The 17,743-nt window shown below is 29.1% G+C and overlaps 1 protein-coding gene across 2 annotated transcripts in view; it reads right to left on the bottom strand.

Moving 5' to 3' along the window:
- LOC129969168 (uncharacterized) overlaps positions 1 to 17,743 on the bottom strand; it is an 81,380-nt gene that overhangs the window by 39,337 nt on the left and 24,300 nt on the right. The window lies entirely within an intron of this gene.

Below are 17,743 nucleotides of genomic sequence, written 5' to 3'. Positions count from 1 at the left end.
ATTTATTCTCGATTCAAAAATTTCAAATATAAAGTAAAACCTGGCTTAACGAGCATAATCTGTTCTCGAATCATACTCGTAATGCTATCCAGAGCTACCGAAAAAACGCTTATAAGGCTGAAAATTTTTTTTGCCATAGGAACCCTTTTAAAATAGGATAAAGTGTACCATTTCAAAAAAAAAAAAAAAAAAAAAATCTCAAACAAATTTATAGTAATGTAATTTTTAATTTATAATTAATGCTTTTTTTTATTTTACTAGAAAGTTGTTTAAAGAGTTAAAGTTGTTTTATCTTTGGCTACGCCACTTCAAAATTTGGCGAAAATGAGGCACATCATTTTGCCTGATTAAAGTGAAGCTTCTTAACATTTGGTACAATAGTTTTCCACATTTTCAGTATTTCTCTTATTTTATTGTAACGTTGTTGCTCTGCTGAGATATTATTTGCATCTCTCTTGACTTGATTTGCAACTTTTTGCTGTGACACATAACGCAGCTGAACGAAACTTATGTTGAGCTACATAAGTTTAAGCACAAGGCTTTCTTTTCCCATTAGCTCATCGATGTTGTGGCTATACACTTCTAGCCCCACAATCTTCATAGAGACAGTTTCATTGTTTAAAGCTTGCTCAAACCTTTCGAAGTCCTGTTCGACAATGCTATCCAATCAAAAATTTTTCAGTGTTGATATAAGAGTTCTCATCAAACAAGCGTTTTCATTACAGACCGATTTAGAGCAGTTTAGTTTGTGACGTCACGGTGTCTCCTCGTCACTCATTCTGCGAAACATCGCTTGCTAAGGAAGCCCCTTTTTGCATTTTGTTTTGTTTTTTATGAGAATTACTCCTTATGATAAATGATTGGTAAGCGAAGTTACAGTAATGTCAATACTATTCGAATATTTTGCAAATCGACATTCATATAATTAAATGAATTTTAGAATTCCCAATGTATCAATAATTTGGTAGAATCCTGCGTGAAATTTTTCCAGATTGCTTCATTTGTCGGGCCACAACCTGATGCCAAATTTTAACAACCAAAAATTTTCAAATGCTGCACCCTTTAAATTATTCTTCACGCGATGATTTCCCATTGGCATTGATTATACTTAAATAATGATACCATTTTCCCCATGTCAATAGAAAATAAAAACATTTTTTTTTTTTTTTAAAATGGTTCACCTGATCCTTAATCTCATTACCATAGTACTATTAAAAACGCAAATGTGTGGCTCATATATCTTTTGATTTCGCTGCACTGTAACTTCTTTTTTTTTCTTCATCTTATGAGCTACACATAGAGTAAACGACTCCTTCTTCTTTAACATTCAGTATTAAAGAAAAATCACAGTATTAAATATTTGAAGAAACAACGAAAACGGGTTGAATTCCTGGGTAGCAAGGTAAACTATTGTTAGAAATTATTCAAAAGAAATATTCTTATAAGATTATCAAAAATCAGGAAAGCTTTGCACGGCTATTAAATTATACCATTAAAAAGACATTTTTTTGTTTTTTGTTTTGAGATGGTATGAAATTCAGTTCATTTTCATGTTATTAACACTGAAAAATGACAAAATTCAACTTAATATTTTAATTAATTAAAATTACAGTTAAAACTTTAAAAATTGTGCACATTCTCAACCTTCAAAGAATATATGTGTGCCATGTTTGGTAGTTCTAGATTAAACAATTTGACCTGTAGAGCGCTATTCATTCTCATGCTGCCAGTATAACCTCGGTAATTCACACAGCAGAAATAATTCTTTGAAGGCAAAAGTAAATAAAAAAAAAATCCTTTGTTCTCTCTGTTATGAATGCACAGACTTGTACAAGTGTTTACGTACTCTTATGTAAGATAGTCTGAATGAAAAAAAGTACTGGAAAAATATATATGAGAAAGAAAAAAAAGATGCTGAGAAATTTTCTATTTCCGCAAAACTAATAAAACCTTGCTTGAGCAAACGCAATACCTTTTTATTAGGGAAGGAGGGAAAAACAAAACGATTCACAAATTGTTTCTAATGTAATGAAGTCACGAGACAAAGGAACCATCAAGAGCAGAGGTTAAAAAAAAATAGAGTAATACCTTTTGGAAACACAGTTGACTATGCAATTATCTGGATCTTTTTAAAAAAACCAAATGAAATGCAATTTTATGGAAAAATCGTAGGATTTATGACTAATGAACACCTTTTTACTTGAAATACTGCAATATTTTCAGAAAACTGTTACAGTAAAAAGCCCTTACTTCGCATTAAAAAAAACAACCTAGAGAGGTTTTTCTAATAAGATATTTGCGTGAAAATAACAGTTATCTAGTCACTAATGATATCTGAGAATAATCGTCTTAAAAATAATTATAATTCTATTCTTCATTATACAAAACGAATGAAATTGTTTTCCCGTGCTTTTCTTGCATATAGATGTAAAAAGAATTTGAAATTTATAATAAAACCCCGATTTATGCCATCTATAGTTTAATAAATTTACATATAATAAATAAGTAACTAAATAAGTGATGTATAAATATAACTATTTCACACTGAATACATTGCTTAAATAATTTAAATTTTGAAATTACTTATATATTTATCCAAAGGAATTTATTAAATGTAGCATTTCTATTTCATCTTATATGTATGAATTTATATTTTTTGCTGATATGTTTTTTTTTTCTCCTTCAGTTTTTAAAACTGTTTTGAATCAATCGGAGTTTAGGAAAATTAAATACCTCAAGCCCTGAGAGGCAAATATTTATTGCATTAGTTTTGCCCATATGAATAGAGGTAACGTCTTCATCGATTAAAATGCAACCCGAAAGAAAGTTGCTCAAATATGAAATTAACTTCATGACCTTAAAATTCTAGCATTATTAGAATTAGATTCTTTAAACAAGTAAGGATGAAACAAAGGCGGTATCTAACTATAAGTAAGAAATAAAAAACAAGGCTTATACTTTTTTAAGCGATACTTAGTTTCGCAACAGCAGTCTTCGGAGGTGTTGTTTGCCATAAAAAAATATGAATAATTTATTTTTATTCTTATGTTTTATTCACAATTATATTCTTTTATACAAAACTTGAAAAATATATAATAATTTATTCAAATTTATTGCAAGTTTTTCTTATCTCATACATAATTGCAATTTCCTTTTGAAGTAGAAAAAAATAAAAAGACTAATGATTGAAATGAAACTCGTGTAGTGATTGCAATATCATAAAACATCATTTTTTTCTGTTTAAAAATAACTTTACGGAAAAAAAATTTTTTTTTAAGTATTATTATTCTAAAAATATTTTCCTTTTTTTAAACATTATTATTCTAAGAATATTTTTACTACCATGTTGCCATTCGCAGTCTACATAAAATTGTCGGAACAAAGATTGTATGATTTATAGAGATGACACTGGAACGAAAAATTAAAAATTGGCAAATGAAATTCTAAGAATAAAATATAATTTTAAAAATAAGATAAAATATTTGTATTTTTCCATTTTTCATCTATTTTATACATTTTTTTTATTTATTTGAGCATAATAAACTATGCTGACATTTAGTTTTCGGCGCGAAGCCCGAATCTAAAGGAAAAAAAATATGCAGTTAGTTCGAAAAGTTTACATGATTTGTGGTATCATATCAAATGCATATCAATATCAAAATCATATCAATCATATAGCACTCCCAAATGCTAGAACATATGTTCTAGAAATACATTCTAGAGCATATAAATTTATTTCATAAAGTAAATTTATAATTTGAAATATATTAAGCTTTTTATTATTGAAAGAACATACAGGTACCTAGCTCAAGGCGTGAAAAAGCTCCCTCAAGTTTAAAATATTATGCATCAAACAGATATTATTCATTTTAATTTTTAGTTCCATGGTAGATGAAAATTATCAAGCGAGGGTTTTTCTACAAGTACCCAACATAATTTTTTTCACTTAAACAAATGAATTTAAGAAGGTGCGCATTAGTGCAGGTATGAAGGTGACCTTAATGCTTGAATGTTTTTTCTTGCCGATGCTGTCAATCGCCAGAAAATAGTTGATAATTTAGGAAAAGTAGATGAGCGCCAATAATTTTTACTTTTGGTAAACAACAACAAAACAAACTGAAAAATTTAAATAATACTACTGCATTAAATTCTGTGTAAAGCTCGAAGATTTCCAATTACATACCATTCGCAAGATTTAATATATCTTCGAAAACGGCGCAACGAGTAACTAGTAAATAAAGGAAAAAATACAACTTCTTCAAAGATGAACGCAGATCAGCACAAAATGGAAAGTACAAATGGACCTACGATCGAGTAGGTTCTCAACATCCTCAATATTAATCAACATATGAGGACAGTAAATGATTAAATGAGGATATGACTATTAATATGACTGAATGAGAACATTGTTCATTAGAAATCGTTAAATTGCGATCAGAGAATTTCTAGAGAGGCAAACATCAGTATTGAATTCATTAACTCCATTTCGACAAAGGTTTTTTGCTTTCACAAGAGTCTCTATTTTTGGAGATGTTGGGTAGAGAAACATACTGACGACTATAAACTGCGATCTCAACTTTCTGAACATTGTGATAACTGGTGATCAATCTTGGGTTTATCGGTTCTCCCCTCCCTTTTAAAAAAACAAATTACAATCAGAACAGTAAAAGTTTCCAACATCCTTGAGGCAAGAAAGTGAGGTTGATCCACAGCAAAGTCAAACCTATTTTGATTATCTTCTTGATTCCAGTGGCATGGTTCATTAAGTGTATATAAAACACGACACAATATCATTAAACATTATCAAATGGCTCTACATATACTCCTGCTTTTATATTGCCAGACATACCAGACATAAATGACGATTTTGAGCAGAGGGAAAGTGGCAATTCCATCTTGATAATGCAACTTTAAATACAGAATTTACTACTTAGGCACAACGATCCTCAGTTTCGTAAACTTCCCGACTTTTCCGTTTACATAATATCCAATCAGAAAATATCTGGTTTTTCCCCAAACTGAGTCCTATCTAAGCCCAGATATGAGAATGTCAAGCTTCCGGTGTGGTGGTTGGTTCTCTCCACCTTGTTAGGTATAATAACAGTGTGATGTTGGCTATCCTCTGCTGATGACAGGACATACCTTCTAAGGGAATACCATGGCAGATGATGGTTCTTAAGACTCAACTATTGTTCCTGCCGATTCTGACATGACATCCAAATCATTTATAGCCTAAGTGTAGACAGGAATTTCCCCTAGCAGAAAACTACCACTGAAAAGAACTAAATTTCAATCCAGAGAAGGCAATATAAATAGTGCGACTGATCAGCCACGCACCATCCCAAAAGGGACATTGCAATATTGTTTCCGACAGTGGCAGAGCCGTTGGAAGAAGTGTATTGCAAACCAGGGAACTAAGAAATTCTTCAATTTTCAGCTTCATTCATTTTGACTATAGTCGAAAATGAAACCTTGCCATTTAGATGGAGAGACAACTGTCCCAAATGAAATAGATTAAGACATGGAATAATTAAAGAATTTCTGAAAACATCTTAAATATGAAAACAAGTGGGCGATAATTTGTTTCTTATGTGTATAAATTTTGCTGTAGTTGGAAAATTGATTTTCCAGTTTACTCGACGGTATACATCATATCTATAGTGTGTAAAAAAATTTTAGATGAAGAAAGACAGATATATTTTTTTGTCCCACTTCTTACTCTCCACACTCTCTTAATTTTAGAAGATGTCGACTATTGAGGATTCAAAAAGTCCAGAAACTACAAAAATACAAGGATGTTAAATTTCTCAACAGATGATAACCTAAAACTGAAGAATGTCGGTTCTCCATTCAGAATATAATCGGGAAAAGTTTACAACAGAACATATCTTGCGTGCCATTGTTATTTGTTAACTCATTTCCGTAGATCACCCGGTCATGTTTGTCAATTACCGGGCGACTCTATAATTGTTTTGACTCGGAACGATATACAGTAATATGGAGCACTGACCTTAATTTCCTACCGAGAAAGCATTATGCTCTCTCTCTATGGTTCATCAGAGAGGTGAGCCGAGACAATGGATTTCGGGACGGGGCAGTGAGGGGGAACAACAATCGGAAATGGGAGGGGGGTTCGGAAAGGCCAAACAATTGGAAGGAGCATTTTCACTCGCGGTTTCTTGACTGCGGAAAGACAATTCGGATCAAAGAGGCCGTGAGTCAAATTCATGAACTTTTGCTCCAGGGTAACTCAGAATTTATGAAGGTGATTACAGCGAATTTCAGACGGTGAAAAGAATTATAAAACTGAATTAAACCAATATTCTCTGTGTGAAGTCATTTATTGGTATAAATTGTTCTTATAATTGCAAAATAATTATTGTGACCATAAACTTTATAGGTGATGTGTCACAACGGGATTATGTTGCTTAAAAAGATGTGAAGTAGCAAATGATGAATTAATTACACCGAATAAAATGTCAGTTAACGAATATAATAAATGAGAATATTATTTGCTATCTAAATTATTTTAATATTTTTCTTTACTTTCTTGTATACGTAGTACAGAGAAAGTATAATAATTATCGAAAAATCCGAAGCCGAGATTTTGATAAATCTCCACGTTTTGGACCTCCCTTTCGAAAAACCAATTTTTTGGAGAATTTTTATCTGTCTGTGACAAAGATAATTCAGAAACGCTTTGAGCTAGATAGATTAAATTTGGTATACGGTCTTTATACCAAATTTGTAGGTTTCTATCAAATTTTCAACAAAATCCGCTCAGAGGAAGTCTGCCTGTTTGGCTGTTCGAATATAATTCAACATGATAAGTACAAAACATACAGAGCTAGACAGATAAAATTCGATATGCAAAGTTATCCTCCGTAAGCTAAATATCTATCAATTTTTGAGTCATATTCAACAAGGGATTGATCGTCTGTCCGTCTATACTTTCAGAAACATTTAAAAAGAATCAGGAAAAAAATATCATTATCTCTAAAATAAATCTTGAGATTTTGATGGTTATTTATATTTTGGATTTCCTGGAGCTACTAATTTAACTTGATACTCCCTGGAAAAACTAATGAATCATGTATGTTTACGAGTACGTGAATAAATAACTCGAATATGCAAAAATGGAATTTGTTATTTGGTCTTTAAATCAAAATTTTAGATTTATATTGAATTTCTGACTGGTTGGTTGGTTACTTTGTCGGCTTTAATGACACACAAATCGAATTTCCGGCAAAATCTGACAATGGAGAATTTTCTGCTTGTCCGTTTTCATGTGAAACAATAATTCAAAAACATTTTAGCTAAACAATTGAAATTTGGAACAAATTTTTATCGTCTGAATTATAGTTTTTTATAATTAATTTCGAATCATAACAAACCATTACTAATGGATTTGCTATTAATCGCTCTCTCTGCTCATGTATAAGTAAGTCAAATAAAAAATAAAGTTAGAAAAATGAAACTGATATCGAAATTTTAGATGTATATTAAACTTTGAGCTCAGTTAATGAAAGGGAATGGATTTAAATTCAAATCAATTCTTCTCGCTATTCTATGAAGCTGAAGAAATATTCGCCATGTTGTGAATGCATATGAAAAGAAATCAAGAGGAGACATTTTCCTGGGTTCTTTATATGTAAAACAATAATACTCAATTGATGCTAGGGCCTTTTTTAACTGATTTTATATGTATTTCATATGCTGAAAACAAATATGACTTGTTTTTGTTCATTGGTTCTTGTTTACTAGATATAACGATAGCGTTATTTGAATAATACATTAAATTAAACTTAAGTATAAAAAAAAAAAAAACTTTTCCTTTTTTTACTATGTAAAAGAATTAAACTGAGTGAAAAGTACTCTGAGTACTCCAGTACATCTACAAAAATTTAATTAAAATTAGAAATGAGAAAATAAAATAAAAACAAAAACAAAAGTTATTACTTCTGTTTCCCACTTCGGAAACTTCTGTGGCATTTTTGAAAGGGCTATTTCGCTTTGCAAATTCCAACAATAATCTTTCTTTTTGCTGATTCCAAGATAATCTACAATCAAACGAGTGTCCTCCTTTTCTTCATGCCCTTGTAACCTTGCTTTCTTCTAATATCGTCAAAATGTTCGACTGAATTTGTTTAAATTATAGGCGATGAAGTAAAAACTTCTTCCTCTCTAAATTCTTTAAAACCGTTTAATTAATATTGAAGAGCATAAACCTCCAATAAACTGCAATAACTTAATTAAAAATTCAAAATGGGAAGAATTGCACTAAAATAAAATAAACAGCCATTTTACTCTACAAGTCTTTCGCGTGATATTCTTGAGCGAACTTTGTTTACACAATCTTTTGTAGGTTCGAGTAATAATTTGGTATTATATGAGTGTCCCATCTGTCATTCCTCCATTGTCTTTACGTCCTGGTGAAATAATTTGCTTTCATTCTTTCATTAGTAACGCTGAGATTTCCAGGAAAACTGTTTAAACGGTCGTGAGAATAATGAATATGCTCATAATGGAACCAAAGCTTCTGGATTTGTTAAGCTTGCTGTTAACTAAATGAAAACTTTTCTCAGCTGTGTTGTTGCCTAGAAAGTTCTTGACAGCAAGGACAAATGAAATCCATACTTTCCACTATCCTATTCAGGAAATTTAAGAAATGAATACCGTTTATGGGCCGTCAGATTTGTATAGCATAAAAAAATTAGTTGTAAGTTCTTTCCTTTATATATTATAGGCATTCTCCTCCCTCTATATATGCGAAACAAAGACTATCCTGATCAAGAACTGTTATGAAAGATAATGAACTATTTGATCAACTATTGTAACATTACATTTATCTTCTCTTTTGGATAATAGATGGCGATGCCTGATTAGATACGCCTCCCATAGTGCATTGCGATTGTTATTATAAGGAGGTGAGATGCTGTTCTGTTAAGGTATGCGAGCGTTAATGTCTTGTCTTCCGTATTTGTGTTTGTTTTGTGTGAAATGTGATTATTAAAGAAATGTTCCCAAAAACATACGTCCACTCTCTTCCACTGCATGGATCATAATAATCTTCATTCCACCACACCATATCTTTGCATATAACAGAGGTAAAATAATTCTCTATGCCTTACTAAAATATTACGAATGATAAAACTCCAGAAGAAATGTGCTCCTCGGTAGGCTACTGTTTTCTTGTCCAGTATGGTTTAGCTCTGATATCCCATAAATAAAAGGAGCAAGAAAATGTCATGTGATCCCCTTTCTATTAGAGGGAATATTTAACCATATTTAAGAAGACGTAAATTATCCATTCAAATTTGTAAATTTAATCTCCACCATAACCAAAGTTATAGTGTCATATTCCTTTTTATAATTATTCCCAGGACTTTCTATGTAAGAACAAATACTACTAATTTTTTTCCTTTTTTTCTTTTTTTTTCATGAATACATTTTTTCTTTCTAAGAATAAATTACTTTTCTAATTTTTAAATATTTTATAATACATCTACACTACCTCAAAAAGTAGATCTAATGGAGAAGAATTAATATCAGCAATTCAAATGTAGTAAAAATCGGTTAAAAGATGCTAGGCATCAAGTAATTTTTTTGTTGCTTTGTGTGATATATACATAAAGTTTTGTAGATTCATCAATCATGGCGCTGTAACGAATCTGTTACATGTATATTCCTTGTCCATTATTTGTACTATAATGTCTACTTTACTCAAACATATCGAGCTAGAGTGCTAGATATCGATTTTATTCGGTATACTGGATGTTCATTAACCATTACCTTCTGCATTTTGATAAGCCCTTGAGTTATTACAATTGAAAACGCTTTTGGTTTCGTGTTTGTTACTTTGAAAAATATTCGAGAACTAATTGAATTACTGGATATCAATCATCAGCAGGCATACGAAGAATTAGAAAGGAAAAAAAATTGGAAAAAATGTACTATTTTATTCAAAGAGAATGTAATGTGAGGTCTCTTATAGAGATGCAAATGTAGATAGGAAAATATGTGTGCACCGAAGTTTATATACAAAATTCAAAGATAATGTCCCAGACATTCAAAGATACGATCTCTCATAGAAATAGATCTAAATGTAGATCGAAAAAAGTATGCTCACCTTGGTTTTTATAGAACAAGTGGGTGAGAAAAGAAAGCCCCTACCTTTGAATCAACGAGAGAAAAATTAAGTGTAAAAATATAAAGTTTTAGGTACAGAATCAATTGAATAGATATATATTTATTTGATATTTTAAAATTATTTCCTTACTGTTTAAATAATGATGTACACACTGATGTAAAAAATAAATGCTCTTCATATTTTTATAGCAAGGCGAACTAACAATTATAATTATACTCATTTTTTTTTCTAGCCTTTGTCGAAGGATTAACTAAATTGCTCTGGGAATACAATAATTTCAGATTTTTTCTTTTTGCTTTAGTTTGTGGTAATATTCGGAACAAATAATCCGCGTACATTATAAAAAATATCAGACTTATAGCGCAATATAAATTATACCAAAAAGGAGCAAAAAAGATTTAAATGGGGGAAAAAGACATATTTCTGTTGGACATGTACAGGTTAACCAAATATTTCTGTCCCTATGGCGTAATAATTTTAAAAAATAAAATTTGGTGGTAATATTAAGAAATTTCTGGCGCATACACAGGGACAAAAACGGAGCGCTTCCATCCGCGGCAGAAAACAAAAGCAAAGTGACAGCAATTTACCCCTTTAGTGATTTTACTAAACGATTCTTCTGATGAAGAATTCTTCGACGCGTGTCGACTTCGAAAAGGGAATCTTAGGTATCTTTGAAAGGAATGCGCAGATTTTAGGGATTTTTATCCCTTCTCTCGAAATAGGAGAAGTTAAAAACTTAGTAATTTATTAGAATGCCTGTTAGCAATAATTAAATAAAATCATAGGATTTGAATTAGGAAATAAGAGAATATTTTAGAATAATGTAACATGGACCAATTTAAAATAAAAATTAGGAAATACATTAAGTTTTAAATGAAACTGAAAAATATCATTATATATATGTGTATTTATGTAAATAGCAAAGCATTACGTATATGTATATATGTAATATTATATATACATATATGTGCAGTATGTATAAATATATATTCAAATCTGAAAACCTGCAAAAAAAAAATCCCCAAAATAATGTTCTGGACCACAAATGGTTCTTATTTTTAGTCTGAATAAGTTCAAACACATAATTCTTACAAATCAAATAAAAACATGAAACTAGATTACCCTTGAAGCATCCCCTTCTAACCCCCCCCCCTTTCCTACTTCCTAAATATCACGAAGTCCGATGCAGATGCTTACTCTGCCGATTTAATGATTCGATCCTGCACGCGCAGTATATCTTTTGAAGAATCAGACCTTGATTTCACAACCTTCACATGAAAAAAAAAGGATATTAGTATAAGGCCACTATGGCACTTGAATACCGTCAACTTAAATACCGCCAATATACCCAATACTGATGTAATAAAGAGATTTTCAAAAAAGTATATGAAACAATAAACTGTTCTTTGCATGCTTTAGATAATATTAGAATATAAAAACAAATTTATTAAACAAAAAATTAAATTGAATAGATGAAGCTTACTACCCCCCCCCAGCTATTATTTCAACAAATGGAAATTAGACCACCATCATCACGGTGAGCGTTTTAAAAGTTATTAAACACATTTACTTTAAAGAAAAAAAAGTATGATGTGAGCATGAAAAATATCTAACTAGAAAAGGAGAAATAAATCGTTATAGAGCAGATTATTTTTAGGCATAAATAAAAATCCAACAAAAATGGGAAGTCCCATCTGGTAGGAAATGGAGCCCTATTATACCCTCCTCTCCTCAATGATGAACGTCTGCCTCATTTTTCACTGTCCCCTCTTCTACAAGAGCAGATGATTTTAAAAGAGGAAAAATGTTCCATCTGAAGTGAACAACATACTTCCCGTCACAGGAAAAAACCCAGGATCAGAAGGCACTTTAAAAAAAAATGTCGAAAATTATAATCTATCAATCATTTATCATTAAATTCTATTTCGAAAAAAAAAATTTGGAAATTTATTAAGAGTCAAATTGGGAAAAATATTGGTTCAGAAGCGACAATTTTTTTAAAGTAAGAAAAGTATTTAAAAAAAAGTTAAATCAATACATAAACTTGTTTATGACAACACTCAGGAAATGATTTTGTATTAAAATATATAAAAAGTAAACATTCAATTATCCTCACATGATTAATCCTAAAATGTTGTTAAAAAATTAAATAAAACCAATTGGTGAAGTCTCTCTGAAGTTTCTCGCATATTTTCTAAAAAAAAATATGTGGATCTTGGGCAAAGCTGTTAACGCCACCAGTGTTCAGATTTTGAATGAAAACCGAATGATCATTTCGAATGCCTTTTTAAATTAAATTGAAACTAAAATTTGGAACTAAAGAACAATTGTCGTATCAATTTCACATATTAACTGCCATTTATCTAAAACTTATATTTTTAAATTATTGCATTTATATGCATGTGTATGTACAGAACAATAGACCATATATTCTAAAATTTGGTACAGATCTATATTTCAAAAGTACCAAATCTCATCCATCTAGCTTTTTAAGTTTTTAAGTTATTGTGTTCACTTTTACCCGAATAACCGGACATATATTTCCTCTTAAAAACTGATAAAAATCTGCGCATTTGATTCAAGACCGCTGTCTAGATTTCATTCATGTGGCCCAAAGCATTTTAGAGACATCGTGCTTACAGACAGAATCATAATTCCAAAATGTATTTTTTGAATTAAGGAGATCTTGAAAGTAGAAATTCATCAAACCTCTTTGTATACTTCGTACACGAGAAAAACGGTGTTTAAATAATTATCGTTTTTTTAAATTTTATTTATCTATTTATTTTGTAAAAAAAAAGCAACTCGACAAATTTATATGCATAAAAATTTATTAATTTATAGGTTGTTATTGCATGTGTAGGTCCCCTAATGCAATAAAAATTATTCAGAAATATTTTCATGCAACTTTTGTCCTTTTTGGTATGTGAATTATTCATGGTTGTCGCATCACATAATAATCAGTTTATTGAAGATTTAGTTTAGAAAGGCTAGAATAATTCAAATAAAGAAATTAAGAAATCAAAAATTAATATTTTCATTCGATATTTCTGTTTCTAGAAACATAATTTTTAGAACACATCACAATACAAGCAAAAATGGTCAAGATCTTCCTGTCATATCCTAAGTAAGATAAACTTTGATTTCTTAATATCAGCTTCTAATTATTTTTCCATTATTTACGCAGAAAATTAACTAGCAGGAATGGCTCCCCCCCCCAAATTTCTCACATACCGTAATAAAGTTTTTGTTTCCCTCTCTCCTCTGTATAAAACTGTCTGTCATCTTGGCATGAATCTAGTATTTTTACTAAATATATCATGTGATTTTTAGACGACATGGCATGCGATTATACAAAAGCTCCAAAAAATTACTTATGTATTATGTATAACTTATGTATGTATTTTTTTCTTTTTAATCTAAAATCTGACATAGTAACAAATTAGTAATCGCAAGATCATATTCCAAGTTTCATCTGTCAAGTTCAAAGCATTTTTTAAATATCATGTTCACAGACAGATAGACATTATTCTAAAAATGTGTTTTTTCGGAGTCAGGGAGATTTGAAAACGCGGAGATTCGTCGAAATCTCGATATCGAACTTTTTGACCATTACAGTATTTTCTATTTATCTACTTGGCATATGTGAAGCTAAAAATTAAAAATGGAAATGCTTATTCATTTATGTTTTGGAAATGAATTAAATACTCCGAAAAGACCGTTTTTGTTGCAACTGAAATTTCTTGTCTCATAAATAGTAAAATGTGCCAATTTTGCTGAAATCATTTGACTGGAAAAGAATAATAAAATTTAATGCTTACATTTTAAGTTGGATACTATCTGTAATTTAAATGATGAGAAAATAGGTTCAAAAATGCGTTAACTGGACCTAAAGATATCACATTTGCGAGCTTTTGCGGAAACGAAATAAATTTTTCAACGAAATAATTTTTTTTCTTAATTTAATTTAGATTTTTAAATAATTAAAATTAATCGAAATTGCAATGTTCTTTTTTCTCAGTAACTTAATATTGCGCAAAAATCGTTTTTACATCATTTTGATATTCAAAAATTTAATTACCGTATAATATTTTTTTCAAATTTTAATTAAGAAGATATCTTTCAGGATTTTTAAGGCAGTATTTTACATTGCTTTAATTACTGGATACATAATCCCACATATGCCGATAATTATTATATGTAATTTTTATGTGCACAGTATGTTATATAATTAAATGCAAATTTATTTAAGAAAAGGAAGGTAGACGAATCAGACTTAATTAAATGTTTGTTATTCATATATCCTCATTTTCAAAAAACATAAATTCGTTAAACATATATTTCATACTCATTTGCAAAAATTACATGGAATTATTTATTTAGGGAGGTAAATGACTAAAAGGCGGGAAATTCTAAAAGCGACGCGAAACAAAGCTTGAAAAAAAAACATGCAAAAAGAATGAATTAAATAGTCAAATGTACAGAAATAATCTTCAAAACTACAACCCAATTAGCTTTTATATTCATTTAAAATATTTATATAAGTAAGAAATCAATAACATATGATTTTCTCAAAGGCACTTTAAGAAATGTATCGTCCTGGATAAACTTAAATGTATATAGGAAACAAATATGAGAGGAAAGCCTGTAATTTATTGTAAATATACTCCACTAACTTATTTTAGCAAATATTTCTTTAATAGTCTATGAAACCTTACGAATATCTCGGACATATAACAGCCTTTTCGTTTTTTGGTAGGTCTTTCATTGATATGACTCAATAGGCATTTCATAGTTTAATTTTGAGCATCAGTCACATTAGTACAAGCAGCTTCATTTTATGCAGAAAATTCAGACGTCACAGAAATTTTTGAAACTTGGGACCTTATTTTTTTTTTCTCGAAATGAATATTTCCCTGCAATTTCAGAGTTATTCCCGATTTTTTAAAAAAATTGCTTTGACTTTAGATTTCCATTTCACTTGATTGTTTGTCAGTAGTTCCTTGTTACTTACTGACAAACAATCAAGTCAGTTGTAAGAAATTTCTATCTATTTTATCCGTAAGATAATCCTTTTTATACGATTGTTCTTCAAATTTCCTAAAATAAAAAGAAGATGAAATAAAAAAGTGGATTCGCGGAAGAATCTCATTCATGTTTATTTGGCATGTTCTATGGAATTGAATCTTGCCAAAATAGAAGGTGCAATTCAATTAAATAATAGAGAAAAAGAAATTAAGTAGTTAGAATGCATTCATTTGATTTGCATGGAGAAATTCTCTTTTGAATAAATATTCGTTTGATATTTGAAGAATAAATTTAAGAAACATTCGTGAATAAATATTCGTTTGATACATGGGGGAAGAATAAATTTAAGAAAAAATAATCGAATTAAATAACTGTTGTAAAAATATCGATTACTTAATGCTATAATATTGCAAACCTTCAGATTTTAATAGTTTTATTTGATCATGTTAAGTTTTTATAGAATTTTAAAATAATGTCTTAAGTTTTCCTCTCCAAATTTTCCGAGAAACTGAAATAGAAAATAACAATAGGATTTTACATTCTTTCTTGTTCCGCTGTCAGAATTCTGATGCTAAATTGGTATCCTGAAACTTTCTTTTGAATATCGAGAATGGCAATATCATAAAAATTGAACTGAATACAGGAAAAGAAATAAAGTACTAAAAATGGACGAACAAAAAGAAAGAGATGACATACTTTTGGTAACAGTAGAATCTTAAAGAATTATTTCTTTGTTTATATCAGCTTTTGTCATTGTTCCTTGCTTCTAGAAATACATTTACAACAGAATTAGTGACTGGTTTAACCTCTACATAATCTTTTCGAATTTATCAAAGGAATGCTTATTTTTTACGGAACTTCAATCCAATGTTTCTTTTCTTTTTAGAGCATCAAGTCGTGACATTCATTTCAATTGACATTTTGCGATTTAAAATTACTCATAACTTAAAGATAGAGAGTTATTAAAAAAAAACTGTAACTTTAATTGATTTCATTTTGTTGAAATGTAAATAAAAAAAATTGAGATATTTTTCACATTTTTTAAAGAATTTTAAATAAAAAGATATTTTAATAACCTACAAAAGTAAAGGAAAAAGATTCTCATGCGAAATAAAGCAAAAGTTGAAATAAAAGAATGGAAGGAAGAATATAATTTTGATGACAGTAAAAGCCTGTCATATCGAGCATTTTATTTTAATCTAACAATATTTTGTTTTTTTTATCTTGATCTACATAAAAATCTGGAAACAAGGTAAAATCGTTTGTAACGCAGTTAATTTTTTTAATTAATAAATTTTTCACACAGGTACATTTTCTTTCTTTAATATTTACACTCTAGACATTTCTAAATAAAAAAGTCATAATTTAAAACTGTTTTAAAATTACATTATGTCATTATAATAAAATTATATTTATTATTTAAAAATGAATTAAATTATATTATATTATGTTCCTTTACGAGACAACGTTTTCTATTATAATGTGATACTCACATAAGAATTTAAAATATTTTTAATATTTATTCGGACAAGAAAAAAAAATGAGCTGTAAGTTTTCATTCTTTGACGATTATTTATTATATTCTCAATTTTTTTTAAAAAAATTAAAAATAAATAACTATATTTCTCAAAAATAATTTTTATATTTAAATAATTTTCTGAAACTGTGATCATCTGTCAGAGAATAATTCTTTATGTAAAATGCTTTAAATAAAAAAGAATAAAAGTAAAATTTTAAAGCATTTCTTGTTATAAAAGGAGTAACAGTAACTAAGTAAACAGTAACTGATAATAAAAAAAACCAAAATTAAATTAAGAGTTTATCTGCAAATTTGCTTATCATTTTATAGCTTTATATTTATTACAATAGCAAAATATGTTTATAAATGACATTTTGATATAATTTCAATAACAATAATTTGGTTAAAAAATTTGACATAATTTGTTAAAATTTAAAAAAAAAAAAAAAAAGATATTTTTTTTTTACTTTGCAATAAGTATTTGAGGAAAAGGCAGAGGAAGAATAATATTTTTAAATAAAAAAAAATCCTCCTTTATAAATAGAATGAAAACAATAATTTTGATTCCTCTCATAAGGATTCTTTATAACAAACAACATTTGCACTTTCGATAATTTATTATTTTTTTACAATATCCCCCCCCCCCTCCGAAAAAAATGCATTATATTTGCATAAATTAAATGCTGCAAAATTCACTTTTAATACGTGCAAGTTTTATTTTCAACAAAATAATAAATAAATCACCAATGGTTGCTATATTATAAATATCATATTACGAATAATATTATTTTCACCGAACCAGAATTCTACTCATATCGCTAAGAAAATAGTAAAAATTATTTATCAGGAAGATTGTAATAAACAAAAGAGAAATGAAGATGTTTGATTCTTTAAAATAATGGAACTAAATATTATATATGATTTCTTCTTTTTACGTGTAAAGCGCAAAAAAGCGTAAAAGCATAAAAAGAAATAATTTCACTTATCATCAAGTAAGCAGTGATCACTATATGTATCAGTGGTACACAAAGAAAATGGTCAGG

The sequence above is a fragment of the Argiope bruennichi genome, chromosome 5 (assembly GCF_947563725.1).
Source record: "Argiope bruennichi chromosome 5, qqArgBrue1.1, whole genome shotgun sequence".
NCBI lineage: Eukaryota > Metazoa > Arthropoda > Arachnida > Araneae > Araneidae > Argiope > Argiope bruennichi.
This window is presented reverse-complemented; position numbering and strand designations above follow the sequence as displayed.